We start from the raw sequence: 11,215 nt of genomic DNA, 5'->3' as shown, positions 1-11,215 counted from the left end.
TCTGCATTAGGGGGGTTCTTCTGTTGTTTCTCATGCTTCCTTGGTTCGATTGATCAACTCTTCAGGCTTTGGTGTTTCATGCCATCTATATCTTTGAGTTTAGTTGTTTGCCTTTGTGTGCCTCCTGATTCGATGCAAATTATAGTCTTCTCTACCTGGTCAGGTTCTATTTTAGTGGAGGTCTTTCAGATCAGCAGTTACTTTTGACAGAGCTTTGCAGCTTCTACATGCTTCAGTGGTGTTCTACATGATCATCTTTGTTCCTATCTTCTGGGACATTCCCTAGTTTGGAGGCTTCTTTAGTCCTTCACTAGTTTCTTTCAGCATGTTTTCCATCTCTTTTTGGAGTAGAGTTTTTCCCATGTGGTTTTCTCTATTTCTCCTCTTTATAGAGATTTTGTTGTGATTGGGTACCTGATCTGGCCTTGTTGCTGGGACCCAATTCTCTTTCATAGCTGTGCTAGGTTATCTTCCTCCCAAGCTTCGCTTAAGGGGGGGTGTTAGAGTAATTATTTGTTCTAACTTATTAATTAAATCACTTTGATTTAATTAATTAAGTTGCCTATTACTCTAGTTTTCTTAAGCTATCTTGTAGGTGCATATAATTAATATTTTATTAATTATATTGTGCAACCCTAGCTTTTTTAGGCTTTAGTTTCCCTTTTTGGGTTTCGTGATTCCTTTATAAGGATTCACCTCTTTGTATTTTATTCATTCACTTATTGGATTATATGAGATATTTCTCTTTGCATGTCCATAAGATGGATCTGGCTTTTTGGCCTCCTTGATTTTTCCTTGCCTCTGTTCTTTGCTTCATCCATGTGACAGGTTTATGCATGCAAGTGTTCTTGGGAGATTAGTTTTTCACCTAATCTAACAAAATAGATGTCATTAATAGAGTTTTGGGAAACCTTTTGAGGTGTTTAACGAATGAGTGTGAATAGGTATGGGGATCAAGTACCACCACAAGCAGAGTTTTCCTATAATGACAATTTGAATAAGACTACTAGTAAGAGTCCTTTTGAGGTTGTATATGACCTTTATCCATGGGGTGTTTGTAAGCTTAGAGAACTTGGAATTATGGAAGGTAGAAGTAGGCATGTTGAAGTCTTTTTCTAATCCATGAAGAAGGTTCATGATCAGGTAAAGAAGTCACTCATTGAAGCTACTCAAAGACTCAAGACAAAATCTGATGAAAAAAAGGAGGTATAATTTGAAGTTGGGGACTTAGTCATGGTCCACCTAAACAAGGCTAGACTTCATAAAGGTATTCCAACTGAGCTATAGATTAGAAGACTTGTGACTTTTAAGATATTAGCCAAATATGGCATTAATGCCTATTAGATTGGCCTGCCTACAAATCTAGCTATATGTCCCATCTTTAATCTGCAAGATTTAATGAAGGATAAAGGTCCGATAATAGAGAAGGATGAGCAATTTTTTTAAGATAAGGAGGTCACCACTTATATGCCCATATCACTCAAGATAAAGCCACAAGTTGAGAAAATCTTATACTCAAAAGTGGAGAAGAAGACTAGACATGGTATTGTTAGAAAGTAAATTCCACCAAGATAATGGGGGGGGGGGGAGTTAGTTATGAAATTAAAACAACTCTCAATATCCTTATTAATTCCAAAACATATAAATAGTAGATGCAACAACCATATAAAGATTTTACCGTACACAATAAACCAAATTTGTTAACTAGGGAAACCCTTGATCAAAGGAAAACCCTGATGGGGATTGTATCCACAAAATAATGTATTAATATATGGTCCTTGTATGAGGATGGACCCTATTAGGAGTCAATGAAATACATTCAATACATAATGGTCCTTGTAAGGAGACTTTTAATCCCTATTAGGATCTGTGCCAACTATGTTAGGAGTTGTGGAAGATAGAAACCCATTATCCAAACAGCTTCAAGGAAAGACCACCAAGCTCACTGTCCAACTGGCCTTAGTCCTATCCTTCTTAGAATAATACAATTATACAACTGTCCACAACAACTTATTTTCCAAATACAACTATTTTTTTTTTCTCATTGTATCTCAACTACACCAAATACTAATCAAAAGATATTCAATATCAGGTTCACTAGATCTCACATATAAGTTCGCTTACTCACATTACATAATCACTTCACATCTTTAGCCACAAGGAAATGATCTTTCCGTTATAAAAAGTCTGAAAATAAGTTAATGAGTTAGTCTTGGGGCTTTCTCAATTTACAATAATAATATAGGACAATCTTAAGATATTATATTTACATGTTACATTACAATATTACAACTTTCACAATTATAAACAAATTGTCAGCTCAAAATCTTCATAACTCTTCACTTGATGCTCATCTAGATGTGTGCTTTTGATCACAACATCTTCACCATGTAATATACCCATTCGTAAGTCCACATTACCATATTATATCTCTCTTAGGAGATATAATCCAAACAATAGTAACTGCTACACAAGAACTTTATCTGAACATTGTCTTCAATAAATCTTGAAAACTTTCTATTATCTTCATATTTATGCATGTGCTCTTAACCATAGCATTACAATACTGTGTAGAACATTATACCAAATCTACATAAGCTCAAATTTATTGCTCGATCCTTAGAAAACTAATCTCTATCTATTATTATGCCAATCTTCATAGAATAACCAATATGTTGACATCAATGACAAACTTTGTTATAAATGCAACACACAACCAAGATTCAGAGGTCTAATAATGCTAGGATACTCTCCCATTGGAATATCATTAGAATTCATGCTAATAATCTCCCCCTTTGGCATTGATGGCAACATAGATGAAAACATCTAAGTTCCATGAATACCAAATGTCTCTATTGCATCTTCTCCCCATTCATGTTGTCTATGAATGTCTACTATATTGTAATCAACATGTACAAGGAAGGTATTAATCTCCCCCATACATCAACATCTTTTCAAACCATATTCATCAATCAAATATCTTTGGGAACATCAATATCTCTCTCTCCTAAACATACATATCAAAAGATGTTTTTCATGTATTACTCTTCTCCCCCATTGACATTAATGAGAAAGGTATCATTACGTCAATTTACTACATAAGATATGAAATAAGCTCAACTATCCAAAGATATTATTAAATACTAGTTACCAGGAGTCCTTCATGACTCATCTTAAACATAGATACTCTCCCATAGAGGAAACATCAATCATCTAGTCGAGATAAAGAATATTGCTCTCCTACCATTGGACTAATGCAATCTCTACATCAGCTACTCAAAAGTAGGCTAGAGCATAACCCCAAGCATACCTCTCAAGGACTCAAAGGTATCCTTTAGCAAAAGTTTTGTAAATGTGTCTTCTATCTGCTCCTTTTTTCTTACATACTCCAGTCTTATCACTTTCTCTACAACCTTCTCTCTCAAAGAGTGATATGTAATAGATATATCCTTTGTTTTTTAATGTAAAACACGATTCTTTGACATACTCTCTGTACTTGTGTTATCATAATATATGATAGAAATCTCTATAAACTTAATTATAATATCCTTCAATATTTGTTTCATCCAAATGATCTGATTACAATTGTTTGTTGTTGCTATATACTATGCTTCTATTGTGCATTTTGAAACATAGTCATATTTCTTGCTTAGCCAAGAAACTAGTCTTCCTCCCAAAAAAATTCTCCACAACTTGTACTTTTTTTGTCATCTACACTTTACAAACAATCCATATTAATGTATAGACATAAGATAAAGTCATTTGATCTATCATACCAAAATCCAAAATCAGTTGTACCCTTCAAATATCTTAAAATTCTTAATATTGTTGCATAATGTGATTCTTTAGGATTAGCTTGAAATCTCACGGCAATATTAACTGCATTAGCTATATTAGGTCTAGTGTGTGTTAGATAATTCAATCTTATAATTATAGACCTATACTTCTTTTTCTCAATAATAGGTGTTTCATCTTTTCTAGACAACTTAGATTCACATATCATAGGTGTTCCAATAGGTTTACAACTTTCTAAACCAAATCAGTTCAACAAATTTTTCAAATGCTTAGCTTGAGATATGAAGATACCATCTTTGTTTTGAACAATATGCAATCCCAAGAAATATTTCATCTCACTAATTATACTCATCTCAAATTCTTTCTTCATCTCTATTGCAAATGCTTCACTTGCTTCATCATCACCTCCAAAGATTATATCATCCATAAATACTTCAAAAATTAGTAACCCATTGTCAATCTCCTTCAAATACAAATTACTATCTGCATTACCTTTAGCAAATCCCAATTTTGAGAAATACTTATCCAATCTCGCATACTAGGTTCTAGGTGCTTGTTTCAATCCATCCAATGATTTCTTCAACTTACACACCAGATTTACTTGATTTGTCAAAGGAGAACCTTCAAGTTGCTCAATGTATACTTCTTCTAGTTCACCATTAAGAAATGGTGATTTGACCACCATCTGATATACTTTGAATTTATTTTTAGTTGCATATGCCAAGAAATGCTTCATCTCACCAATCATGCTCATCTCAAACTCCTTCATTTCATTAGCAAATGCTTCACTTACTTCATCATCTCCTCCAAAGATTATATCATCTACAAATACCTCAATAATCAACAAACCATTTTCAATTTCTTCCAAATACAAGTTATTGTTTGTAGCATCTTTAGCAAATCTTAATTCTACCAAATATTTATCCAACCTTGCATACCAAGCTCGATGTGCTTGTTTCAAACCATACAATGCTTTCTTTAATTTATAGACCATATCTCCTTTTTTCAAAGAAAATCCTTCAGTCTTCTCAATGTAAACTTCTTCTTCAAGTTCTCCATTCAAAAATGCCAACTTCACATCCAACTAATACACTTTGAATTTCTTGTTAGCCGCATATGCCAAAAAAATTCCAATTGATTCTATTCTAGCAATAGGTGCAAATATTTCTTCATAATCAATACCTTCTTGCTATGAATAACCTTTACATACTATTCTTGCTTTATTTCTCACAATCTCACTTTATTCATTCATCTTATTTATGAATACCCACTTAGTTCCAATAACATTTTTATCTTTAGGTCTAGGAACCAATTCCCAAGTGTTATTCTTTTCAATTTGATATAGTTCTTCTTTCATAGTTTTAATCCAAAAGTCATCTTTACTAGCTTTATCAACACTTTTAGTTTCAACATAAGAAGTCAAATACAATTCTTCATGTACCTTATTTTGTGTCATGACTCCTTTATCTTTGCTTAAAATAATTTGATCAATAGGGTGATTCTTTATAAAAAAATTATTAGGTGTCACTGCTTCAATTCTAACTTCAACTCTAGGTTCTTCTCTATGTTCCAATACTTGTATCTCATTCTAAAAATTAGTTATAGTCTCATAAAACAACTCAACATTCTCTAGTTCATTCTTGGGGCTAGTCTCTTTATTAGAATTATAATAAAGTATTCTTTCCTAAATTCTAAACTTTTCATCCACTCTAACATTTGCACTCTCAACAATAGTCTTAGTTCTCTGATTAAAACATCTACAAGATTTTATTTTCAATGAATAACCAAGAAACATATCTTTATCAGTCCTTGAATCAAACTTTCCAATATCATCACCCTTTTTAATGTAACAATTACTTCTAAAGATTCGAAAATATGTAATTGATGGTGCATGTCCAAACCAAAGTTCATAAGGTGTCTTACTAGTACCTTGTTTGATTTGTACTTTGTTCATAATGTATATTGTTGTATATACTACTTTTCTCCAAAATATATTCACCACATTATTTTCAAATATCATAGCTCTTATTGGTTCTATTATAGATTTGTTTCTCCTCTCCGCTATACCATTTTTTTAGGTGTCTTAAGGGTCGAAAGTTGTCTTTTAATGACATTTACTTTACAAAAATTGTTACTCATTTGAATTAAACTCTCATCCTCTATCAAATCTCAAAAAATTAATCCTTAATCCAGATTAATTTTCAACTCTATTCTTAAACAATTTAAAACTCTAAAATGCTTTAGATTTTTCTCTAAGAAATGCTACCCACATCATTCCTGAAAAATCATCAACAAGAATCATAAAATACATTTCACCATAGAAATCTCGTGCCTTTGTAGGACCACTCAAATCTATGTGTACAATCTCCAACTTCATACGTGTACTAAATTTCTTGCATGGAAATGAACTTTTCTTTTTATTTTCCATAACATATTCCTTACATACCCTGTCAGTAGGCTTCACAATCTTAGGCAAATCTTTAACAAAAAATATACTATTGATCTTCACAATGTTGTCAAAGTTTATATGAAAAAACCTCGTATGCCATAACCAATATCCACCTTAGCAACTAAGCATGTCATCTTAGTAGGATTCAACTAAAAAACATTACCTCTTGTTTTTGTACTAGTATTGATCATCTTGTTCGGATTAACAATGGGAAAGTAAACTCTCAGAGAGGGTGTGGGGTGGTGAATCAACACTTCAAAATTTTAACCATAAAACATTCACCACACACACATCTCATAATTTTCATGTAAATTGAAATAGCAAGCTAAACATGTTCATCCATAACATGAAAACAAATAACGCATAACACAATAAATTTGTTACCCAAAAACCATCCAATGAGAAGGTAAAGCTGGAATGGGGATGACATCCACAAATCTTCACTACTACAATTGTAAATTGTATCCAATGAAGGTTAAAATTGTTTGATCATAAACTATGATCTACCCTGTGAAAGGTCTACCCTATTAAAGGCTTACAAAGACTATTCAATCTTACCCTGTTAAAGGATTACAACACCCTGTTAGAAGTGTGCCTTGTTAGAGGACTTCAACTTACAATAAAGTAAGCACCTTGTTAAAGGATTTATAAAAGATTTCTAGGACTACTCAGATAAGCAATTTTTACTGATTTACCTATTAAAATGTTTTAGCCTTGATCCTTTGGTTAGCACCTCTCTACTAGATATCAGATCTCCTCTTTCCTGATGTATACTTGATCCTTCTGATCAGATGTATCACTTCTATCATCTCTCTGCTTTCCTCTATTCTCTCTAACTGATTATGCAATTCATAACATGATCACAACCTTCATAGTCACCATGAATGCTCTCTTTGTACTTAGAATTCACCCTTCTCTTCTCATCTATGCATCCACAATACTCTTACTATTTAGGGTTTGTCCTCCTTATGAAGACTTAGGTGACCAAGGGTTAGGTAGGAATCAACAATTTTCATTCACCCATTTTGCCGCTTAAACCATCCCTCAATCTAATTGGTTGCATGTAATACATAGAGATTCTCAATATACCTTCATATATATATTCTAGAATCATAAAAAATCCTTAAGTCGGCCCAAAAATGGTTTATGTAAGAGTTTTTGCCATTATGAACAACTATGTCCAAAACTATTTACTTGGCACTTGAAAGCTCTGATGCTTGACATCCATTACATCTTTAGTGTTGTAACTCATCACCTAAATGAATCGACACTTGAGTGGCTTGACACATACCATCTTCTTGACACATACTGGTGCTCGACACTAATTGCATATATTGCTTGGCATAAACTACTTACTTGGTACATATAAATTTCTATTAAGTAAATGACCTAAGTTTTTTGTCATTGCCTTGTCGAAACCAAAATGAGATCAATAATCTCCCCCTTTTACATGAGTGGAAAAAACACATTGTAATGCATATAAAACCTAACTTATTTGCATCACTTAGATAATCTGTATCTCATCCAAAATTTCAAAATTTCAAAATTTTGCATAATTGATGACTTGACTGTCATAACTCTCCAAAATTTTATAAATCCCCTTGATTTGAGTGTTCCTTGCTATATCTAAATTTTGTATAACTATTTTTGAGTAAATATGTTGTACTACTATTGTCCCCTATTTCTGTCTCAGAATTGTATTCCCCTTATCATCTTCATTCCTTTACTTTCTCATTCCCCCCTTTTTTTGACACTTATGTCATATGGGTGGTATACTGATAGTGTGTTTGTCCAAAAATGTTTTGTGGACCTCCATGATGATTGTTAATATTGCATCCCAATTATTACATGCTACTTCTAGAGATTGCTACTAGATATTTGGCTCAACAACAAGGTTAACTAAACCTTCATGAGTTGAAATATGCGAGTCTTTCTTCATCAACGTGTCAAAAAAGGCTAGTTCCTTGTGTAACACTTCCATGTGTGGGGTCAACATGGCTTGGATGTTGATCAAGGTAGCATGAATGCTACAATCTTGTGCTTGGAGTGCTGCTAGTTGACCTTGAGTATATAATAATCTTTGAAAATGAGTTTGACTTTGATAAGGAGATAGTTTCAATGTAGTACCTATGGATTGTAGATCTCCTTGCAGTCGATCAATAGCCTTCTATGCTTCTTGTGTGAATAAATTCACATCACAAAGCTTTGTGTATAGAGAAAATATATTTTCCAACACCTTTTTCACATCCTCCATCTTGGTTTCTAGCTCAATTTGTCTTAGTGCAATGACACTAGTTATCTATTCAAGAATTTTTGTTTGAAACTTCTTTTCTAACCACTCTAATAGTTTAGTGTTTGAGTCCAGGTCATCATCATTTATCTTGTCAACAATATTTACTAGTTGCTCAAGAATATTTTTATCTTCAGTAGGGGTTGGGAGACTGAAAGCATCAAGAAATATATTTTTGATGTCATGAAGCACTTTCTTTTGCTTATGCTCCCTTCTCAACAACTCTTGGTGTTTCTTCCTATGTAGAGCTTCCTATAGAATGCTCATATGCTCAATGGCGATTGTTGTAACATCAAACTTTGGAAGTTCAATCACCTCATCAAGAATTACATCTCCATAAGATATGTCTTCTTATCTGCTAGATGTCTCTACTCTTGGCCTAGATATCTATAATGGTATGGCTTTAGTGCCCAGTCTTTGAAGAACTTGACTTCTAGTAGGAGTCATAGAAACTAGTAAAGTAACCAGAGTCTGGATAGCAATTTGTTCCTTTACAGTAGTAGTCACATTCAATTCTTCAGGCTTGTCAATTTGACTATCCTCTTTCTTCTCTTCACCTTTTATCTATGGTATAGGTGTAGGACTTGCTTCTTGACCTAATATGGTTTCTATTCCATCCTTCTCAACTGTAATTACAACTTACTTGTGCGAAATGAATGGCATAAGAGGTAATGCAACTAGTGTTGTAATAACACCTTGCTGTTCAGTGATTGCATTCTATGTTTCTAAAGTTTTTACCTTTGGGGGATCACTGGATGTGTCAATTTTCTTCTCTCCTTTTGTTGCCATATCTACTTTTGCAATTTCATTAATTCTCACCAATACAAGATTTGAGTATAAATTAGGTGCCATGGTGGACCTCTTCAATATCTTCTTTAGATCATCCCCAATCAAAGGATTGATGTTTTGAGTAGAATTGTTAGAAACATCCTTGATTTTCATTAAGTCCTATTGACTTACTTTTTCTTCATGTGGAGGACTGGCACTCGACACTTGTACCTCAAGTACACTTTGATCATCTTGCTCCTCTTCCTCAGTTATGGCCTCTTCTCCTATTGTTTCCTTAGTGCCTTCTACATGACCATCCTTGACTAATACATCTTTTGCAGTCTCACCTACCTGTTGTTCATCTTTCTTAGGATTTTGCATTTCTTGCTCACCTTTCTCTATTATAATAGGAAAGGGTAACTTGTAAATAGTTCTTCATATTGCTTTACTCTTAGTTACCACATCTTCTATGTTCTTCTTCAATATATTGAATGCTCTAGATTTTGGATTAAATTTACTTTAGTAAAACTCCATAGCCTCATCTATCATTATCTTTGGCAATTTAGGCATGACTTGGGTTAAAGTGGTTTCCCTTATCTATCTTTCTATTTATATGTTGTATTGTCATTTCTGCTCAACTTGGTCATAAAGATTCTTAGGTAATGAGTTGGAAATCTCTATAGGAGTTGATTTGAATGTATCCATCATCACATATATGGCTTCGTCAATAGTATTTTGTTCAAATTTACTTATCTTATCAAAATCTATGTGTGTAAAACCAGACAAATCTACATTTGATTTTATATTGTCACACAAGTTATCTAATTTAGAGGAGGGACTGTGGCTTACCACCTTGAATTGACTCATGTCATCTGATTCTATATTCTCCTTATTTGACTCAAGTGGAACTACATATTTTCTCCTTTCATAAGTCTTCTTCATTGGTTGGCTCGGCTCTACTGAAATAATAGTCCTTTTACCTTTAGGTTTCTCTGTAATCTAGACTTTTTTAATGGCTTCCCTTGTACTAGCCTCGGTAATAGGAGCTGTTGGCTTTTTTTGTGATAGTTTCACAACCTTCTTCTTGGGTTTCTCCACAATAGGCTTCTTAGCCTTTCTTTTCTTTTCAGTAGGCTTGGGTGCTTCCTCGACTTCTTCTCCCTTGACACCTTCTCCATGAACTCCCTCATCTTCTCCTTGTCCTTGAGTGATTTCCAAAGGGGCTTGGGCTTTTTATTCCTCTTCTCAATCTTCTTCTTCTTCTTCTTCTTCATCTCCCCCTTTGACAAATCTTTCCTTTAGCTTCTTCACAAGTTTATTCTTCCTTCTAACCACATAAGTTGTCTTCAAGTCAATTTTAATTCTGGACTTGGCTTCCTCAAATTCCCAAATGAGGTGGCACTCTTATCTATATCCTCTACCAGTAGAGCTGTTATAGCCATTGATGCCTCATCAATATTTATCTCATATGGCAAGGGCTTAAGCCAACTAACCTTGGGTAGGATAAAATTAATTGCACATATGTATAATCAACATCATCTAGAAAGAAAACATCATCATAATGTTTCTCAACTAGTGACACTGGAATCCTTAATCTATGCTTCATAGAATTCTTAAAGTCTTCAAAATAACTTGTCAACATTGACTCAAATTTTTCTTGAAGTTACTCTATGAATTCTCAAATTTGAACTGCAATAGACCTTTTGGTCTTCCAAGCAACTTTACCAAATGAAGGAAATGTGTTTTGCATATAAAAGAATATACAAACTAATAAAGAGCCACCCAAATCTACTACCATGTAAGACACACTATTCAATCTACTAGATTAAAAGAATTTGTGAGCTATCACTCTAATAGAAAAAGTAATTGGGGGGTCTGAGATAAAATCAATAGACATTCCCCTGTTATTCCAT

The sequence above is a fragment of the Cupressus sempervirens genome, chromosome 8 (assembly GCF_028749045.1).
Source record: "Cupressus sempervirens isolate cs-2001-9-10 chromosome 8, ASM2874904v1, whole genome shotgun sequence".
NCBI lineage: Eukaryota > Viridiplantae > Streptophyta > Pinopsida > Cupressales > Cupressaceae > Cupressus > Cupressus sempervirens.
The sequence above is the reverse complement of the archived record's forward strand: the minus strand, read 5'-3'. Positions refer to the sequence as shown.